Source organism: Tamandua tetradactyla, chromosome 12 (genome assembly GCF_023851605.1).
Source record: "Tamandua tetradactyla isolate mTamTet1 chromosome 12, mTamTet1.pri, whole genome shotgun sequence".
In the NCBI taxonomy this organism is placed as follows: domain Eukaryota; kingdom Metazoa; phylum Chordata; class Mammalia; order Pilosa; family Myrmecophagidae; genus Tamandua; species Tamandua tetradactyla.
This window is the reverse complement of record NC_135338.1, coordinates 92,930,376-92,952,138: the sequence shown is the minus strand read 5'-3', so window position 1 is coordinate 92,952,138 and position 21,763 is coordinate 92,930,376. Positions and strand designations below refer to the sequence as shown.

At 40.3% G+C, this 21,763-nt stretch overlaps 1 protein-coding gene and 1 long non-coding RNA gene across 5 annotated transcripts in view; one reads left to right on the top strand and one right to left on the bottom strand.

The window, feature by feature from the left end:
- Window positions 1-3,235: 3,235 nt before the first annotated feature.
- Window positions 3,236-5,399, bottom strand: LOC143652489 (uncharacterized). Its single transcript, XR_013160720.1, has 3 exons — window positions 5,110-5,399; window positions 4,313-4,521; window positions 3,236-3,513 (listed from the first exon to the last, which is right to left on the bottom strand). It is a non-coding gene; the product is annotated as an uncharacterized LOC143652489 (long non-coding RNA).
- The window catches only part of SV2B (synaptic vesicle glycoprotein 2B), a 119,033-nt gene continuing 101,850 nt past the window's right edge, over window positions 4,581-21,763 (top strand). For 2 of the 4 annotated variants that reach the window (XM_077124121.1, XM_077124118.1), the window contains exon 1: window positions 4,581-4,779. The gene's annotated coding sequence lies outside the window, so the exon portion shown is untranslated. The other 2 variants (XM_077124120.1, XM_077124119.1) reach the window with 2 other exon arrangements.

Genomic DNA, 21,763 nt, shown 5'->3' with positions numbered 1-21,763 from the left:
CTCTGTGACCTTGGGCAAGTAGCTAGATCTTTCTGTGCTTCCATTTCATCACCTCCAAAATGCAGAGAGTAATAATCCTTCTTTTGTAGTTATTAATTGCCTAGTTAATTTTGTATAATGCATGTTATGAGTAGTTTATAGGTTTTAGTAACTTACTGTTAATTATTTCTGAGCATTTGATCTTGCGAGCTGGTGGGACTTCCAGGCTGGTGACATCAGGCCAGGCCACGTTTCTGCTGCTGCAGAGATCCTAACGACAGCCTCGCTTGGTGCAATAGACTGCAGTTGATGTCAGGTACTTGTTATATGCGCCTGGCTGCTTGGTTTTGGGTCGTGTGTCAGTTTGGCAGCTAATTTTCTGAGAGCACTTGGTAGGAATGGGTCTCAGAGGCTGTGCCTGAAGTCATAAAACACACGAACCCAGCCTAAATGGTCATCATCTCGCCTCGTGATTGCACAGCTTTATTGCTCAGTTAGCAATCTATTGCTCTCACAAGGAACCTTGTGCTTAACTCACATAGACCAGTTGCACTGTTTTGTGCTTTGTTTTCTTTTGACATTTTGACAAAGGCTGTGAATTAATCGTGTTCCAGGCTGTGTTTTAAAGCGGTCGGTTGTTGGTAAATTTGTCTTGCAACTTGGATCACAAACTCAGATTACTAAGGATTTCATCTCCCTTGATCCACTTTTTCCCCACGCCATCTGCAGAATCGTCTCGCTGAAACACAAATCTGGTTGTGTCATTGTTCTGCTAAAAAATTTTCACTGGTGGGGAAACCTTTTGGGGCCATAGAAATATATTGCATATCACAATCGTGGGGGTGGTTAAATGGATGTAAACATTTGATAGAACTCATCAACCTGTACACTTAAGACAGGAGCAATGTATTGATGTACATTGCAGCTCAATAAAATAAAAATAATCAATAGCAGGGGGAAAGCCCAAATTCCCTTGCTGGGGATCCAGAGCTCTTCCCAGCCTGGCTAAGCCTGCTCTCAAGCCACCCTTCCTTCTTCTCCCGACATGCTGGTCAGTGCAGCCTTTCCCTGCCCGTGTCCTAAACATTTGCAGGTACTGTTCCCTCTGCCTGGAAAGCCTTTCTAACCCTTCCTTCTCTCCCTTCCTTTCAAGCTCTCCCATGTGCCAGGTACCATGCTAGCTACTAAGCATGCCCATTCCCTCCCCCTCATACATTTTATCCCCAGTGAGTCTTTTCTTTTTAAGATGAAACAGATGCTGGATTCCTGGCACGTGGATCCTCGGAAAAGGAGGAAAGGGGAGGCATGAGCATGTAGGAACACAAGAATATAGGCAGGCTGATGTAAATAAGATCTCCAAAGCCTCTCTGCTGTGCCTCCTTCCAGAAAATCTCTCTTTCTCCCCCCAACAAACAGAAGCAGGAGAACAGAAGAGTTAAGAGTTTGGACTCTGAAATGAGACAAAATAAAGTGTCAATGGCTGAGAGATTCCAAACAGTGTCAAGAGGTTATCCTGAGATTGTTCTTATGCATTAAATAGATATCACCTTTTTAAGTTAAGGTGTAACAGGGAGGCTGGAGGGAACTGCCTGAAAATGTGGAGCTGTGTTCCAGTAGCCATGTTTCTTGAAAATGATTGTATAATGATACAGCTTTCACAATGTGACTGTATGATTGTGAAAACCTTGTGTCTGATTCTTCTTTTATCTACCTTATCGACAGATGAGTAAAACATATGGATTAAAAATAAGTAAATAGTAGGGGGAACAAATGTTAAAATAAATTTTGTAGACTGAAATGCTAGTGATCAATGAAAGGGAGGGGTAAGGGATATGGTGTGTATGAATTTTTTTCTGTTTTCTTTTTATTTCTTTTTCTGAATTGATGCAAATGTTCTAAGAAATGATCATGATGATGAACATACAACTGTGATAAAAAAATGCTCATATTGTATGTTGATTGGTTTTATTAATAAAATTTAAAAAATGAATTAAGAATAAAAGAAAAAAAAAGAATTTGGACTCTGGAAACAGCCTTTCTAGGCTCCAGTCCCTGCTCTGGTTCTCACTAGCAATGTGACTTTGTAGAAGTTACTTAGCCATCTGTACCTTGGTTTCATATCTGTAAGAAAGTGTATCTGTCAGGGTTCTCCAGAGAAAGGGAACCAACAGGAGATTTATTTTAAGGAATTGGCTCATGTGATTGTGGGAACTGGAAAGTCTGAAATGTGCAGGGCAGGCCAGCAGACTGGAAACTCAAAGATGATTTGATATTATATTCTAGAGGCAAAATTTCTTCTTCTACAAGAAACCTTGGTTTTTCACTCGTACGACCTTCTGCTGATTGGATGTGGTCCACCTGCATAGCTGGACGCCACAGCCTGGCCAAGTTTACACGTAGCTTTCACCGTTACTGATGGTGATGACAGTGAGAGTCCCACCCAGAAATGATTAAATGATCTAATATGTAAAGGATTAAAACAGTATCTGACTCATAGCAAAGATCATATAAGTATTGCTATTATTACTGCCCCCTAAATGCACTGAGATGAGTAAGTTCCCATGTTTAATACCGTTTTTTTCTATTGGGGAAGTTCAGACTATACACAAATGAACAAATTAAAATAAGCTGATACATCATTGTGATAACAGCTAAGAAAGAAGCGAAGAGGGCAGTGTGCTAGGGAGTAAGTTTTTCTGGAAGACAAGAACGACCTCTCTACGTGGCATGATCGGGAGTGGGCCCCTGTGTAAAGGGCCCATTTGGAGGAAAGCCCACATGCTTCAAAAAGGGCTCCGAGCTGGGTGTGAGTTTGGCATGATTGAGGACCAGAAATGTGCTGTTGTGGCTGGAGCAGAGAGTGTGAGGGGTAAGTGCTGGGAGATTGGCAGGGGCTTGGTCATGAAAGTATGTGCCAAGCATGGCAGGAAACTTAGATGTGATGCCATCTGCATTGGGAAGCCTTTTGGGAACTATAAGTAGGGTCTGATTTTGATCCTAGCATTTCGTACCTTCAGCTTCTAGTTGAAGACAAACTAGGAGCACTTTATTCCTGGTGTTTCCTGCACGGTGGAATTATGACTTGCAGGCTTCCTCTAGTAGAACAGTCCGCCCAGGATTGTCCTGTCTGCAAAACCCTCCCAGCCCATCTCTTTGTCTCCCAATCCATCTAAGCCTACCCTTCATGGGCTCACTTCCTCATTGCCTTCCCAGGTAACTGCCCTGCACCAACAAAACAGTTCTAGTTTGTCCCAAGTGGCTGAAGGTGCTTTAACAGGAAGCTCCACAGAGAAAATGTAGGTGTGCATAGGTGAAAATCAATGACGGAATTACAGTCATCATGCAAATCAGCTGGGGAGAAGGTTGGGCAAAGACTCTTTCCTCAGGTTCTCAGACATTCCTCTACGATGTGGAAGCCTCTTGCTGGGATCATCTTTACAGTTCTTTGTCTTTTCTGTTTCACTTTTATCCTTGGGATCTTGGTTTCCATGGACTTGGAGGACCCAGCAGTCTTCAAATCAAGCCAGCCAGCATCTATGTGAAAAATACATTCAAATGTCATTTTTCCCTCCCAATGATTTAGGAGGGAATACCCTGGGTCTCCTGATTACTTGTCCAAAGGGCTGACACTGAACAGATTTCCAAAAAGCCAAATGATTGGGCGGGCCACGGTGGCTCAGCAGGCAAGAACACTTGCCTGCCATGCCAGAGGACCTGGGTTCGATTCCCGGTGCCTGCCCATGCAAAGAAAAAAAAAAAAAAAGCCAAATGATTTAATCTAGAGGTACATGGTCCTTCAGCCACTCCAATTCTGGTATAAGCCTATATAAACAAATAGTAAATGAAGTACACCAGAGCCTGAGAAATAGAAGGTGCTCTGTTAAGGAAGTTTGGATTTGGGAGACAGAGAAACCTGGTTTGGAATCTCAGCTCCACTAACTCTCTTTGTGACTTTAGGTGAGTTCCTTAAGCTCTTTGTGTCCCATTGTGGTTGGTGATTAAGTTTTGCAGTAACCAGTGTGGTAGTTTTGCATCACATGACTTATGTCAACTGTCTGACATCCTGTAGTAGGTACCCTGCATGCTTTAGTTCCATTCCTGGCTGCAAATTGAATGTTGAATACTGTGTTATCATCCAAATCAGGAGGCAGAAGAAATATTCATTTAAATTAAGGATCAAATTCTTTAAATCGCTCAAGCCCGCTGCACTGCCCTATCCTACCTCCCTCTATCTTCTCCATTAAAGGATATCCCTCTTTAGATGGGGTTCCATATGTGTAGAGCTACTGGCTAGTTTAGGCCAGCAGCTCTACACAGGGGAAATGGAACCTACTGTAGTGATATTGGAAGAAAAGCTTTTTCTGAAATAGCTCTCCAAAGCCATGGCATTTCTCTCTCATTAAAAGATAGTCCGGGCCACTCCTGGTTGGGCCAGTCTCTCAGCATCGAGTCTTCTGAGCTGAATGGTGGCCCCCTGAGGGAGTCAGTTTGAGCTTAGACCCGACTGTCTCGATCTGGAGATGAGTGGAGACTTTTCCTGTCCTGTGGGTTACAGAGAAGACGACAAGGGAAGGTTGGTTGTCATGAAGTTCTTTATGTTCATGACATCAGAGAAGGTAAGAATGATGATGGGATATGGTTTCTCAGAGTGCTGGTGTGCAGTTTCTCTATCAGCCCTGTAGCTGTGCCACTATAGGGGAGCACATCTCCCACACATGAATACTCAACGCACTCTTCCAGCATGGGTGAAGCAAGTCTGGAAAGGATGAACTTTCCAACAGAGTATTTGTCATCTTGAATGTAAGGAAGTCTGCTGCCCCATCTCACCCTTCCCCTACTGAAAAAGGAAAACCAAAATTCGATGTCACTGAAAAGTCACAAACTATTGCGTGTTCTAAGAGGACGTAAAGGGAACAAACATTTCCTTACTTCCTGATAAGTGCTGATTTGCTACTTAATTTGCTCTTTACCACATCCCTGTGATGTAGGTAGTAATTATCTCTGCTCCATAGAGGAGGAATCTGAGGTTTAGAAGTTTAAGCAATGGGCCTGGGGTTGTTGGCTAGTGAATAGAGGCCAAGATTTAAAACCTCATCTGTCTGACTCTAGAGCTCGTGAATTTCCACTCACCTCTCTTACTGATGGCGAACACTTTGACAAGTTGCTGTCATGCTGCAAGTGTCTTAGGGACTTTTTCATGGGGCTCTGTGCCAGGTTCTGTGCTGGGTACTGGGTCTACAGAGATGGAGGTGACCATTGTTCCTGGACCTTGAGAAGCTCTTACACTCTTAGGGGAGGCAGCAGTGCAAGCAGTTTGTTGCAATCCTATGCTGGAGATTTCTACCACAGGATATGGACTAGGGATGAGGGAGCGCTTTATTGGGTCCTCGGAAGCATTCTAAATATATGACATTCTTCAAGTCCCTCTCCTGCCTTATGAGTTCACAATATTGTGCATGTTAAGTGTTCTAGATTCTTCCCAGAGAATGAAGGTGGATGCAGTATCTTTTTAACAGGACTAGCATTTAAATCAATCCTAATGGTACTGTCGTTACTTTTTTGGCCCAAGGCAGTTATTTAGGGTGTTAAGCAAGTTGTGAAATGCGACATGTAGAAATGATGAGCAGATGAAAATGTCAACATTTTCAAAGGCCAAGAGTAAAATTCAATTTGTGTTCCATGCTGTCCTTGGCAAATAGTCATTTTCCTCCCCCTCTGTTTTTCAGTTAATCACAAGTGAATATGGATCCAGTTTGTTTACTTCTTTGATCTGTTTGCTCATTGACATTCACACAGTTCTGGGACTAGGGTTTTCGTTTCCTTTGTCATTTTGATGAATGCCTGGGCAATTACACAGCCACATGGCTCTAAAGTCGAATAAAACTGATTCAACAGTGGTACTTAATCTATGGGGAAGGATTAGTGACATCTTATAAGCAAGGAAACAACTTATGGTCAAATCTACCGTGTTGTGTGGAAACTTTTGGAGAAATGGATGATTCAATGTTTGGCCTTTAAGAAGGCATAAAAGAAAGCTTGGATGTTAAACTTGGGTAAGTGCACCAACTAAAGTGGAGAGTCTGAGCTATTATGAGTTCCTATCGAAACCATTGTTTCATGAAGAGTCTGTGTAGTTAAGGCAGAAATGTTTTCTGGTTAATTGTTTAGTCAATTGCTTTGATTCTCCACTTGATATTTCAAGAGTACAACACAGAAACTCAAATAGTAGTACCTGGATAATTCAAGTAAGTAAAGGCCAACTTTCCCTATACATATCTGAGCATTTTAATCCCAGCTTGTGTGTCATCTGGATTATGTGGCGATCATAACGATTTTTTAAATAATTATTCTTCCTTCAGTTTTCCACTCAAATGCTGCTTCCTTAGGGAAGTCTTTCTGGATCCCATACTAGGAATATTCCGCATGTTAGTTACTCCAAATGATGCCTTCTCCTTTGCTTTTAGAGTGTTTTAGTTTCCTCCTTGCTAAAGCAAATCTAAAGCAAATACCATGTAATGGATTGGCTTAAACAATGGGAATCCACTGGCTCACAGTCTCCAGGCTATGAGAAGTCCAAATCAGAGCATCATCCAGGTGGTATTTTCGTCCTGAACACAGGTGCTCTGGGGCTGGCCGCTGGTGGTCTTTGGTCCCAGCCGCCTGTCACGTAGCAGTGCATGTGGTGGCCTCTCCCTTCTTTTCTGGGTTCCATTGACTTTGAGCTTCTGGCTGCCCCCTCTGTGGCTTTCTCTCTGTTTGAATTTTATTCCACTTATAAAGGACTCAGCATTAAGACCCGTTCTGACTGAGTCGGACCACACCTTAACTGAGGTGACCTTCACCGCAGTTCACCTCCACAGGAATGGATTAAGTTTAAGAACATATATTTTCTAGGGTACCTAGCTCCAAACCATCACATGTAGGATTATATACTTGTAATGTGTGTCTCTTCTCTAAAATATACACCCCATTAAGACAGGATTTGCAGCTGGTCTCTCAAGCCTTGTCGCATTGCTGGCACATAGCAGCATGCTCAGCAGAGGCTGGATAAGCAAAGATGAAGAGGTTGTGCACATCCTAGATCCCTGGGACGTAGTCCTGAGTGACAATTCTCATAATATTTTTAAAACCTGGCAGTTCTGTGTACATGTGAACTTGGTTTGTACTTACCTAATATCCAGAAGGACTTTGCATTCCCACCCACCCCGCAAACTTTCATTTTTAAAGGTACTAGAGAGAAGAAAATTCAGATGAAGTCCTTAAAACCAGGGACTCCTGCCTTTGGCCTGGAGAACAGGCACTTGGAATGGTTTCTTCCAGCTATGACTTGATGTTGACCCACTTTGGTGCCCTTGTGACCAGTGGCACACATCTGAGGGATGGCTGGCTGGAATTATGACATGGTGCTGGGACTCAGATAACCGAAGTGGCCTGGCCTCCGTGGGAATCAGGTTCATGAGCCTGGTCTGAGTCGTATCATCAGTACTGTCCTCTCTGGAGCTGCAGTCAGACCCACCATCATTTGTCAGGGACTTGATATGGGAACTTCTAGATTTGGAACGTTTTGAGATACATTTCATCCATTTATTCAGTTATTCGTGTATGCATGAATTCAACAAAGTTTAATTGAACACTTGCTGTGTGCCAGACCCAATGCGAAGCACGGAATTTAGTGCAGGGCGTGTGGCAAAGCAGGTGCTCCCTGACAAAGATGGGGAGATGGATATCTGCATGCCAAGCCTTGAGAGGTTTCTAAGAAGGAAAATTACTCCCTCTTTGAACTGATCTTTGCTTTAAATTAATCATAGGAAATCATTCCTCTTCTATTCCATATAAGCCTTGTTTCTCCACTTGAATGTATTTTCAAGTGCTGTGTGCTTTTCCAGAGATAACGTGGTTCTAAACAATCTTATTTTTAGGGAAACGTAAGTATTTCAATGCGAAAGGAGAAAGTGCACATTTCCAACGGGTTCATTTTTCTCCTTGTCTTTTAGCACCAAGCTCTTAAAAATGACTGTTATGTATCTAGGTATATAGATCTTGATTGCATAGAGACACACAACCCAGACTTGGACTAAAATCTTTCTGGCTTCAAGAAATCAGATGCAATGAAATCTCTCACGTTACTTAAAAAAATAAAATCACTTGATACATTGAAAAAATGATAAATGATGACCCCCTTACTCAGCCTCATAGTGGGCATCAAGCTAATTATTCCATTTGGCTGTGTTTTATCTAGCTAGTTAATTGTGTGAACCATTATTTGGTGATAACATGCTGAAATAAAACTTTTTGCAAAGAGGTTTAGGGTAATGAGAAGTACTGTTAAGTATAGACAGAGAAAAGAAAGAAAACACTACCTACTTTAGAATAAAGTCCCTAATGCTGTGGGGTTCTTAGCCCCAAGTTTCTTAGATTGTCTCTGCTGATGTCACTTGTAATCAAAGTATGATTTGGGTGAGAATTTGAATGGGTCATCATATAATAGACTTTCACCTCTCCAGGAAAACATGCTGCACATGGAATTTTTCCTCCTTCATTTCATTAGGTGGAGCCATATAATATTTTTATAGGTTTCAAGAGGTTTATTCCATCATGTAGTAAAGTATATGGGCTTTGGGTCACATTATCTGGTTAGAAACCAGGCACCACCATTGATTTGGGACATGTCCCTTGGGCAAGGCATTTCATTTCTCAGAGCCTTAGTTTTCTCATTTGTAGAGTGGGGATGACAGATGGTTCCCATCTCAAAGGATTGCTGTCAGGGTTAAATAAGTGAATATTTAGTCAAACTGGCACATTATAACTTCCCAGAAATGTTACTCATGAATATTTTACCCAGGCATCACAAAGTGGATGTCAGTTGTTGTGAGTTTTGATGAGTGGCTGCCAGTTATTTCTTGGAGGAAAATTTGGCTTTGGTTCATGCTTTCCAAAAGCTCTCCTTTACTCATCACCACACTCCCCAGGGTTCTGCTATTGCAGTCCTTGCTGCCGTCTGCCTGACTCGCCTTGGTACCTTTCTATTCCCAAATTTCTTTCTTCTTCAGCTCGTTTTATTCCATTGCTTGTTGACTGCTTTTTCCTTTGTGAACTTGAAAAGTGCTTACTCATGACTTATCTGTTACTTCAATGCCATGTTTCATTCTATTATTTCCAACTTACCTACCTGACCTTCACCACCTCATCCAGAGTTCAGGAAGTTGGATGCAATTGCCCTTCAACGCCTCTAATGTTTGCTTAGAAACTCTAAATCAAAATGTCACCATGGTGTCTCAATATTTCTAAGGTCATTTTGCCTAAATGTGCTCAAATACATATATATACATATGCATATATATTTGGCCTATTAATGTTTGTATAACAAAAATATCATTAACCTACTTCAAATAAGATAAATATTTATTGCAAATGTTCAAAAAATGATCATGGTGAGGAATACACAACTGTGTGATGATATTGTGAACCATTGATTGTACACCATGTATGCAATGTCTGTATGCTAAGAATGTCTGTATGTTTGTATGTTATCGATAAAAATATCAAAAAAAGATAAATATTAAAGTTCCTTTCATTTTTAAAGAGTTACAGTATAGGAAATTATTCCATCTTATTACTGAAACTATCTTCGAAAACAGAAGTTCTGTCCATCCAGTTGAATGTCAATTAAAAGACATCTAAGCAAAAATACAAACCTTTCAAATAAAATTAAAAAAAAATTATTGTGGTATATAACATATATACCAAAAAAAACCCCAATAATTTTCAAAGTATGCTCTAACAAGCAGCTACAGAACAGATTTCAGAGTTCGGCATGGGTTGGTTACCATTCTAGTTTCAGGTTTTTCCTTCTAGGTGCTCCAAAACACTGGAGGCTAAAAGAAATATCAATATGGTGACTCAACGGTCATATGTTAAATCCTATCTTCTCTGTTATAGCTCCTCCTTCTCTTTTGACCCTTCTGCCACTCTATAAGGAACTTTGGGCTATGCCCTTTCTTTTTCATATTGAAAAGGGGTGTCGATAGTACAGGATAGGGAAATGGAATTAATTGGTGTTCTGGAGAGGCTGGCCATTCTGGTTTCAGGGCTTATCTAGCCTAGGAACCCTCTGGTGGTAATGGGTTTCAGAAAAGTAAACTTAGTACATGAAACTTTTACAGAGTCTCAGTTAGAGCCTACGTGTTCTTTAGGGTTAATAGACATGACGTTGGTTGGGGTTTGGCAAACTATGCCAATTAGCAATAACTAGCTGTGGCTTGTATGAGAGTAGCCTCCAGAATAGCCTCTTGATTCTATTTGAACTCTCTTAGCTACTAATGTCTTATTTTGTTACCTTTCTTTTCCCCCTTTTGGTCAGGAGGGTATTATCAATCCCACAGTACCAGGGTCAGGCTCTTCCCTGAAAGTCATGTCCTTGGTTGTCATGGAAACTTTCACCTCTGGATGTCATGTCCCACGTAGGGGAAGGGCAATGGTTTCACTTGCAGAGTTGCACTTAGAGAGAGCCCACATCTGAGCAATGAAAGAAGTTTCCTGGAAACAACTGTTAGGCATAATTATAGGTAGGATTTGCTTCTCACTACAGAAGTAAGTTTCATAAGGGCAAGCCCGATGGGACAAGGGATTATTATACTCTGGCACTTTTCTTCTCAGAACCAGGGTGTGGAATTCTCTACTACTTTCTCCTAAAAAATATACCTGGATAATCTGGATATTTTTTAGCAAGATGTGGAGAGAAAGAAGACTGGAACTGGTTTATTTTACATCAAAGGTGAGTAACCTAGAGTCCTCTGGAGATCTATTTGGCAATAGTTCAGTTACAAACATGTTTACTTTTTTTAAAAAGTTTTTTATTATGAAATTTAATATATATAAAAAGGCAATAAATTTCAAAATACATTGTAACAAGTAGTTATAGAACAGATTTCAGAGTTTGGTATGGGCTGCAGGTCCACAGTTTTAGGGTTTTCTTTCTAGCTGCTCCAAGACCCTGGAGACTAAAAGAAATATCATTATAATGATTCAGCAGTCAAACTCATTTGTTAAATCCTATCTTGTCTTATAAGTCCTCCTTCTCCTTTGATCCTTCTCCCAGTCTTTACGGATACTTGGGCTTTGCCCATTCTAACTTTTTCATATTGAAAAAGGGTTTCAATGTTATGAGGTAGGGGGCTGGGACTGGTTGATGTTCTCTTGGAGAGACTGTTGCCACTGGTTTCAGGACTTATCTAGCCTAGGAGCCATCTGGAGGTTGTAGGTTTCTGAAAAGTAATCTTAGTGTATGAAACTTTTGTAGAATCTCAGATAGAGCCCTAGGCGTTCTTTTGGGTTAACAGGAATGATGCTGGTTGGAGTTTGGCAAACCGTGGTAATTAGCAATATCTAGCTAAAGTTCGCATAAGAGTAACCTCCTCCAGAGGAGTCTCTTGACTTTATTTGAAGTCTCTTAGCCACTGATACCTTATTTTAATACATTTCTTTTCCCCCTTTTGGTTAGGAGGGCATTGTTGATCCCATGGTGCCAGGGCCAGGCTCATCCCTGGGAGTCATGTCCCCATATCAGGGAGACTTTTCATCCTTGGATGTCATGTCCCATGTAGGTGGGAGGGTAATAATTTTCCTTGCAGAGTTGGGCTTAGAGAGAGAGGCCACACCTGAGTAACAAAAGAGATTTTGGAAGTAACTCTTAGGCATAATTATAGGTAGGCTTAGATTCTCTGCTACAGAAATAAGCTTCACAAAAGCAAGTTTTAAGATCAAGGGCTTGGCCTATTGTCAACATGTTTCCCTTTATGTTAATAAAACTAATGATGCAGTGTAAATTTATTTCTTTACACTTTGCTATGAGTTAAACCACTAAAGAAAAATTATATGTAAAACATACTCTAATGGAAGAGAATCATGATAAATAGAAAGAGCATTATACATGGAGTTGGACAAAGCGAGTTTCAAAGTCCACCTCCACAATTTACTAGCTGTGTTCCCTTTAGGAAGTTACTTGACCTCTCTGAGACTAGGTTTTCTAAGTCTTAAGTAGAGATAATCATATCTGCAGACAGGCTTAGTGAGGAAGTTGTAGAAGTGTGAAAACACAGTCTTTTCATATAGATGCTGAAAAGACCCTAGGTGCTTAATAAACTTCAAAAGGTAAGAGGAGGCTCAAGTCTTCCTTAGGTGATTCATTTGGAAGCATTATATACCAACCCCATATACAAAAGATACTTATTTTCAGGGCTTGTTGAGCTTTTAAAAAGACATTTTCTTCATTACAAGGGAGCCATTGTTTGAACACTCTGTGTTCTTAGAATCAGTGCTAGAGAAGTCCTGAGTCAGCACAAGGCATACTTTTGAGAAAAAGGTCAGGCATCAGCATTTCAAAAAAAATCTACTGTACTGACTACAATATGTGGCATATTGTTGGAATGACTGTTTATCTGGTGTGACTGCTTGAGGAAATATTTCTTCAAATTTGTGACTGGGTTCTTCTTTCTCATTTCTCAATACATTTATCGTGTTGGTGGAATGAATTCTATAATGCTCTTGAATGCTTTTCAGTAAGAGATGAATTTGAGAGTCTCACATTTAATCAATAATCTTATACTTGTCAGCAGAGTAGGAGAGTGTTCCAACCAGCTCACTCACCAGCATCAGAAAACAGGAGGTAAAGATCACTGTCCAATGGTCTCAGAGGAGTACTACTTATGAAATAGGTGACTCTGGGTTTGTTTTCTAGAATGAACCTCATTTTAACATATAATTCAACATTCCTAGATACTTCAGCTGAGTAAAGCTTCTTGTGGGTTGTAGGATAACATCTGTGAAACACTGATTAGATTTCTGCAACAATAGTACCAATCTGGAGATTATTTGATTTTATGCTTTTTCTTTTGGCAACAATAAAATTTTTTCCTTTCTGCAAAGATAAGTGGATTTCTATATTTATTATTGAGTGTAAATTGTAACTAATGCTTTTTTATATGTTCATTTACTAGGAAGCAGTATTTGGGATTTGTGGTTTGATTTGATCTTCACATAGATGCTGACAGTATTTCTTTTACACCTGTTGTTTTGGTTCTTAGAACTTTAGAAGAAGAGTGGAACTGCATAATTGAAAGTTAAGCTAGCTTTGATTCATTATATTTGGACTTAATTAAAAACTACAATGCCATAATAAACAAAATAACAATAATTATGAAGCTATCTTGTATTCTTAAAATATCCAAATACTAATTACCAAGGATTTGGGGTTTGAGGGCTTCACATATTGTATTGAAACAATATATTAGCTTTCATTTAGTTATTTTATTTTACCGATAAGTCTTCCTGTACTCACCTTATTTTTGAAGACATAATTAGAGACACCGTGTGGCATGATTAGAGTTCTACACCTGTCTACTGCAAAAGCCAGACTAGAACCCAGGAAGGGATCTGTCAATTGAAGATTGCTTTCACCTCTTGAGCCCAAAGATTTTGAAGCCAAATGCATGTCCTTTAAGTTTGGATGTGAGTGTGGTTTTTGGATAATGAAAGTTATTTAGAGACGTCTTTTTTTAAAAAAAATTAAATTTAAAGCACTTGTTTTTCTTAAAAAAAATGCTTGTTTTTGTATATTCCATCAGTTATTACTATGTTGTAGTTTTTATTTATCAGATGAATAGCTGGTAAAAATAAGCCCTAGTTTATCCATATCCCCACAAAAAACCTTAGTTTTTTTCCCCTCCAAACATTTTTTCATCTCTTTTCCTTTTTCAGAGCGTATTTAATTTATGACACACCATCATAATTCGGCCTTAGAAAGTTGTCCTGTGTTTTGTTTTATTTTAGCCATTTTTTTCTCACGTTTATCCCTATTCCCTCCTCTCATGTGCATCCATTCCAGTGTGTTTAATATGTCTACTTATATTCTTGAAATACATTTGTTTTATTTTTATATGTTTATGTACATATATAGCATCGCATCATATTTTTTTCTGTTCTCCCTTTTTTACTCAGCACTATTTTTAAAGATTTACCCTTGTTTATATATTTTTATATACACACATAACATGTTAACATATATACATGTATGTTTATATATATTTCAATGCTTCTCACTTCATAGAGAGGTCAGTTCTCTCCAAATTAACATACCAATGCAATTTAATTCTAAGAAAATTCCTGCTTTATAATATTGCTCTCCCATACACGAATATGGTTAATCTCTTCATTATTCAGGTCTTTTTTTTTCTCTTTTTTTGCATGGGCAGGCACCGGGAATCGAACTTGGATCTCCGGCAGGGCAGGCGAGAATTCTGCCTGCTGAGCCACCGTCACACTGCTCTATTCACGTCTTTTTAAAGTGTTCATTGACAGGAAATTTTCTCCATAAAGGGCTTGGGCACTCCTTTTTAATAATTCCTTGATCCTTTTAGATTTTATTGCTGTTATGTGAGGCTGATTATTTCATATTATGTTTTTGGTTATTGTGGTAAAGAAAAATGTTGATTTTAGTAAGTTGATCTTTGTCCATCAGTCTTGAATTATTAAATCTCTATCAGTGTTCTACATGAATGATGATATCATTTTCCTACAATGTTTGTTTTGCCTTGGTACTTCAAATGTTTTCTTTTTTTTTCTTGCTTAATTGCATTGTTGAGGACCTCTAATCCTGTGTTGTACAGTCGTAATAAAAATGTTCTTCATTTTAAAGTAAATGCATATAAAATGTCTTCATTAAGAAAAGTCAAGAAGGAGTGAGTAGAGAGGAGAGAGGTCTGTGGGTTTAGGGGCAATTCAAGGGTTAGGCTCACCCCTGACTATGACCACAGTCACTTTGTGATTCAAGGGGTACATGGAGGCTTAATCAGCCATGAACTTAGATGAGACAATTTTTACCCAAGTTGTTCTGATAACACATCAATAACAGTCACAACTCAATTTTCATAACAATTTCAAGGATCAAATCTAAACTAGAATGCTGATATGAATAAAATCACTGTTAGGGGAGTTTTTTCTCTCTAAGTAAAAGGTAAATAACAACTGCTAAATTGTTTTAAGATTCCAGATTGTTTAAAGTTTGTTTCAGTTTGCTAATGCTGCTGGAATGAAATATACCAGAAATAGGTTGGTTTTTATAATGGGGATTTATTAACTTACAGTTTACAGTTCTTAGGCCGTGAAAATATCCAATTCAAGGCCTCAGCAGATGGAGAAAGTCTGCTGGCATCCAGGAACTCTCTGTCTCATGGGAAGGCCAGTGTCTGCTGGTCCTTTTCTCTTGGGTTTCGTTTGCTTTCAGCTCCTGGCTTCAGTGGCTTCCTCTCTCAGCCTCTGCGGGTGTGTCCTTTTCTCTCAGCTTCTCTGGGATTTCTCTGTGTGTCCTTTATCCTCTTATAAAGGACTCCAGTAAGGGGATTAAGACTCACTTGAATGGGGTGGGTCACATCTCCACTGAAATAACCTAACCAAAAGGTCCCCCCTACGATAGGTCTGCACCCACAGACTAAAAGAACATGGCCTTTTCCAGGGGGCATTACAGATCCAAGCCACCACATAGTTTAAGTATAATCCTTTTCACAAAGTAATAAATGTCACCTATAAAGCTTGAAAAAAGAAATGTCCTTATGTAAGAATGTAGATTTTTGGTGACATTTATCTTTAGTCATAAATACTTATATGGCGTGCTTTCTTTTTTATTCAGTTCGTAAGTATTTCCTAATTTCCATTTTTATTTATTCCTTCACCCAGAGACAAAATATTTCTCTGGTTCCAGATATATGATGGTGATTTCTAATTTTATTGCCTTATGAGCAGAAGCCTAATCTGTAGGAAGCTTCTGTGGTGGTCTGGTACATGGTGGATTTTTGCAAATGTTCCATATGTGTCGGTACAATTGTATGTACAAGCTTAGGTGCTTCTACCACATGGCTTTTCCTTTTGTCTGCCTTAGCTTTTTCTGAGAGAGGAGTATTAAAATATACAGCTACCATGGTTACTTTATCTACTTCTTTCTGTAGTTTTATCTGTCATGCTTTGTGCATTTTTATACTGATAATTATCATTGTTTACACAGCACTTCTCACATATATTACTATCTCATTGTTATAACAATACCATGAGGTAGGGATTGTATTTATCTACTTTAGAAAGGAAGAAACAGATTCAAAGAAAGGAAGATACTTGCTCTTTGCCACCCAGCCTACATGGGGGAACTGGGTCTGTTTTTTATGCACCTTTATTAAAAATCTCTCATAGGTAACATTTTGCTGGTTATTTTCCAAAATTCAACCTGAAGAATATTATCTTTTAATCATTTAGTTTCATGTTTTATATTAATTGTAGTGACTATGTAGCATTAGGATTTATTGTTATATCTAATTTTGCATACTTCTAATATTTTTTTCTACCTTCCTACTTCCAGTGGATAGGCTAGATTTTATTTTATAGATTTTAAAATTATGGTTTTATTTTTCTGGTGTCTACTTCTGGATTATTAAAACTGCTTATTTCTCTACTTCTGACAAACAAGGCGAATGCATTTTACTTCGGTCTGGTCTGGTCCTCTCCCTCCATCCTGTGTTAATACTGAACTTTAGTTTCATGCATCTACTTACTCCATCCCCTTTTCTGAGTCATTACATATTTAGAAAGTAAAATAAGTTAACATATTAACTCGCTTTTTTCCCTAAATCTTGTAGAGTGCTAATGGACTTTGTCTTTTTGTAGGATTATTTCTTCTAAAAGTATTTTCAAAGTGTGTCTTTGTGAGACAAACTAATATCTATATACATTTTCTGATAAATCTTCAGGAGATGAATCATTGAAAATCTCCTTTATTTCATTCTTGCTTTTAATTGAAAGTTTGGCTTTCTTGAATTTGGTTCCTTCCAAGGCTTTCTGCTCGTTTCTCTCACTCTTTATAAAGATAACTCCTTGAATCTAGTATTTCTACTGTGAGGCCAAAGGTTGGTTTTGAAAGTGTTGTGTGGCTGCTTTGACCTTCCCGCTCATCTTCTATAAATGAGGTAATAACAGTACGTACATCACAAGGTACATGATGGGAAATTAATGAAGTAGTAGATGAGAAAATGTGATATTCTTGGTGCATTTGTGGACAATAGTCACAGAGTTGCCTCTCATCTGGTTTTAAAACTTTTGATAAAGTTCTTCCCTTTATAATGGATGGAGAAGAAAAGGGAAAGCAGATGACGTTCTCTTCTGTCTCAGGAGGGCAGGGAGCTTGCTTCGAGTTTTCACATTTTTAAAAATCACAGAAAGTTTTTCTTGCTGTGGACAGATAAATGACTTTCCCCAGCTTCCTTTTGTGAGATGGACCTTAGAGACTGGCACTGATTCACAGCTTGAAAAAGAAACCTGTGCCACGTTCCAAGCCGCTGCTGTGCGTGAGCTGGGCTGGGCTGGGCAAGGCGGGGCCCTCCCTGATGCAGCAAGTTGACACGGGTAGTTCAAACTTGTCGTTGCAGGCTTGTGGCTGTCTTCATACCATAAATTATTTTTCCATTTTTCCCCTCTTAAGTGAAAAAAAAAAAGGAAACAAGTCTGGTTACTAATTTTGTTTTTTCTGTTTATTAATACCTAGTAGTCCCAGTGGCTACTTAGGGCTGGAGGGATTAGAGGGAAGTTTGCTAAAGGGTCCGAGTTTCCTTTTTGAGGGGATGAAAATGTTCTAATATGGGCAGTGGTGATGGTTGCGCAGATCTGTGAATATGCAAAAAGCACATTGAAAGGTACACTATAAGTGGGTGAATTGTATGGCACATGAACTCTGTTTCAAAGCTGTAAGAAAAGAAAAGGGAAAAAATACACAGTGGTCCCTTTTACGCAGGGAGGCATCAGTTTCTGTGGCATCGGCATTTGCTCAATATTGTGCCCTCTGCAGCTCTTGGAAGTGAGTGGGGGTGAGGAATTCAGGAGAAGTAGAGCCTGGGATGGCAGCAAGTTGGAAAGAAGCCCCTGCAAGTGCAGGAGGGGAAGCGGAGACCTCTTAGCCTTTCAGGAAGCATTTACCATCCCCACCTGACTGCCCTGGCATGTGATAGTCCCTTCACAAACACTTGTTGAAAAAGGCTTGTTGATCTGATGTGTGTGGTGGCCTCTTTTTTCCAGGGAAGCAGGGTTGACTCTGCTTTGCCTTTTTCCAAATTGGCTTTTTAAAAAACAATACAAAACAAAAAACAAAAGCAGAGCCAGGGTAGCCTCTCAAGGAGATACTGACTGTCTGTGCTTCCTTCCCTTTCTTGGAGTAGAGCAGACTGTGTCCTACTTTCCTGGTCTCTGCAGACTGTCTAAGCAAGGGGCAGGTACAAGAGAGGCGCTACACCGTGCATTTATAAAATTGTTAGGACTTTGAAGACTCCGAATATGTGAAAGAAACACAAGGACATTTTGCAGTGCAGAATGAAAGCAGCTTTCATCTCCTCAAAGTTGCCTTACATCTTAGTTCTCGAAAGCACTTGGCTTTCATATCTGCCCCTTTAGATTAATACAGGGACTGATTCCTAAGTGAAGTGCTTGTAAAATAAACACAAAAGAGATCGCTGGAATAGATTTCAATTCTGCGATTCTTCTTATAGTTCCAGAGACAGCAGTCCAGGAAAGATTTATTTTTTCCCTCCACTTTCCAGAAAGCAGGTATATTTTTATCAAACCTAAGTTGCACTCTTAAGAATTCATAAAGTTTTCGTCTTCTCGTATAGAGTAAATGTGGACATTGCAAACGTATGTTAGTTTTTGTTAGCTAAGCTTTGGGGTGTGGAAGAATCAGAGCTTTTTTCTTTGTTAGGGACCTGGCCAGGGCACTGGGCTGCTGGGGCAGGGACGGCAAAGGGCAGCTTTGAGATGAGTGTTTTGTTCCATGGGAACTAGAGAGAAAAAGGTAATGTTCCATTTTAGTAGTAGTGGTAGGACAGGCAGAGAAACAAGGGGCTCTAGCTCAGTGAGCTGAAGGGTGACGAATGCAAATGCTGAGGGGTGACGAATGCAAATGCATGGCCTCTTTAAGGGGCGACTTTGGCCTGTTTCTCCGATCCTTGGGCTTCATGAGCTTCATTTCCCTTCTTGATAAATTTGGGGTGATGCCTTTGGGCAGTTTGACTGCTTCCAGTTTGGCGTGATTATGAATAAAGGGCTGTGAACATTTTGGGCATGCCTTTTGATGAACATATGCACTCATTTCTCTTGGGTAGATACCCAGGAATGGAATTGCAGGCTCATAAGATATATGTCTGTTCAGCTTTGCTCAGCCTAAGTTGGGCCTTAAAAACGCCTTTTGTCTTCCTGGAAGCATGGGCCTCAGGAAATGTGGAATTCTTCTCATTCCTAAGAGCTTCAGGTCGTGTCATGTCTTCTGAACCAATAGGCAGCCGTTTTGTGGTGATCAGGAAAATTCTTATGCTCTCCATTGTCAAATACTCAACCTCTACTGACGTTCTTTGGGGCTGTTGAGAACTTAGACAAGGATTCATTCATTCAGAAAACCTGCTTGGGAAGGCAGGCGTGAATGAGAAAAAGTCTCTACTCTGGAAAAACTCACTGACCTGAATGGAGGTAGAATTTCTGGGCTTATGTCTTGTTACTGGTCCTCTTTGCATTAGGCTGTGCTTCTGTACATCCATTCTTGGTGCCATCTCTGGGGAAGGCAAATAAGTATGGGAATGACCTGTGTCCTTACAGTTGTAGCTTTAAGAGCCAGTGTATAGTTTGCTGTGCTCTCTTTCCACACTGCTATGATGACTAGCAATGTTCTGGATAAAGGCTGCTTCTATTCCACCAGCCTGGGTCTCGATGGAGATGGCATAGAGCAGAGTCACAGCAGACCCACGATGAACATTGTGGTAGTTAGATTCAGTTGTCAACTTGGCCAGGTGAAGGCACATAGTTCTGTTGCTGTGGACATGAGCCAAAGGTATGTGAACCTTATCTGTTGCTGATTACATCTGCAGTCGGCTAGGAGGCGTGCCTGCTGTAATGAATGACTTTTGACTTAATTGGCTTGTGCTTAAATGAGAGAGAGCAACGTAGCACAGCCCAAGCAGCTCAGCATACCTCATCTCAGCACTTGCAGCTCAGTCCAGACCTTTGGAGATGCAGAAAGGAATCACCCCGGGGAAAGTTGCTGGAACCCAGAGGCCTGGAGAGAAGGCCAGCAGAGATTACCCTGAGGCTTCTCATGTAAGAAAGAACCTCAGATGAAAGTTAGCTGCCTTTCCTCTGAAGAACTAACAAAATAAATCCCCGTTTTATTAAAAGCCAGCCCATCTCTGGTGTGTTGCATTCCGGCAGCTAGCAAACTAGGACAAACATGGAGCATGAATGAGAAATAACCTTTTGCATTTTAAGCCATTGGTATTTGGTGGATGTGGGTGGGGGCTACTTGTTACTGCAGCATAACCTAGTTTATCTTGACTGATGCAACACTTACTAGCCACAGATCCCTGAGCATATCATTTGACCTACAGCTGCTGATTCTATTAAATGGAGAGATGGGTGGCTACCCATCTATTCCCAGAGCTATTTTGAAGATTAAGATGAGCAACAAATGTGAAACTGCTTTGAAAACCCAAAATGCTCTACAAACATGAGGCTAGGTCTGTTGTTCCAGTATGGTGTAATTTGGCAGTTAGTGGTTAGGGGCTTTGGCCCTGACGTTAAGCAGTTGGACCATTTACTAGCTGGGTGACCTTGGCTAAGTTCCTTAGCTTCTCTAAACCTTAGATCCCTGAGCTCTAAACTGTGGAGAACAGCAGTATCTACCTGATGGGGTGGTGGGTGGGCTAGTGAGAAAAAGTACACACAAAGCTTAGCACATAGCAAGTTCTCAGACAATGTTGGCTGCCATTGTCACCATCGCTGTGATGTTTTTGTCATTGTCATCCAGGCACATTTTCTGTCTGTAGCAGAATCAAAGGGCCCAGTGGAGGCTGGGGTCCTGCAGTCCTGCTCTATTACAACTGAAACGAAATATGCCCATCTCTCTGAAAAAATATGTAGACAGGAAAAATATCCATTCAAGGATAAAGTACTTTTAAGTACTTGAGGTTTTATGTTCATTGTAATTTATTATGAATTGGTTGTTAGAAAGAGTCTTCTTTCAAAAATAAATCAATAGTTCATGCCCAGGCTAAGAGACAAAAATTCTCTTCTTCTTGCCAGAAATTAGTCATGGAAAAAATGATCACATGTGTCCCGCTTGGCAAACATTCCCTGGGCCTATTATGTCAAGGGTAAGGCACAGGGGTAAACTTAATGCGTAAAGTGGGCTCTGCCTGTCACGAGAAGAGGAACATGTGTATAAAGAATTAAAATAAGATGCTCTAAGTATTGTTGCATTATAGAGTTTCACAGGAGAGGAGATGGAAACAGAGATGTGGGGGCGACAGAGTCATTCTGGGTGGGCCCTGGCTTTGGAGGAGAGGAGGTGACCTCTGAACTAGGGTCTGCAGGCTAACTGGACGCCTCTTGGCTGTGTCGGGGCCCAGGGCATGGAGGGAGGCACAGGCTGGGAGTCAGGATGTGGGATGTGACTAGAGATGGAACAGGAAAGAGTAGCTGAGGCTGGTGGGAGGGCCCTCTATGCCACGCCAGGGAATTTGGACTTGAATCTGGGGGTGAGGGAGAGACATCGTAGAGATAAATCCTTCAACACAGGTGTCTTGGATAAACACCAAAGACAGAGAGGAAGAGAAACCAGCAAAGTTGCAAGTTATTCTCTATTAATAGAGCAAGTACGTCTTCTTGGTTACTGAACAGGTTGTGCCTACATAGGTCTATTGGGGTGCAATTG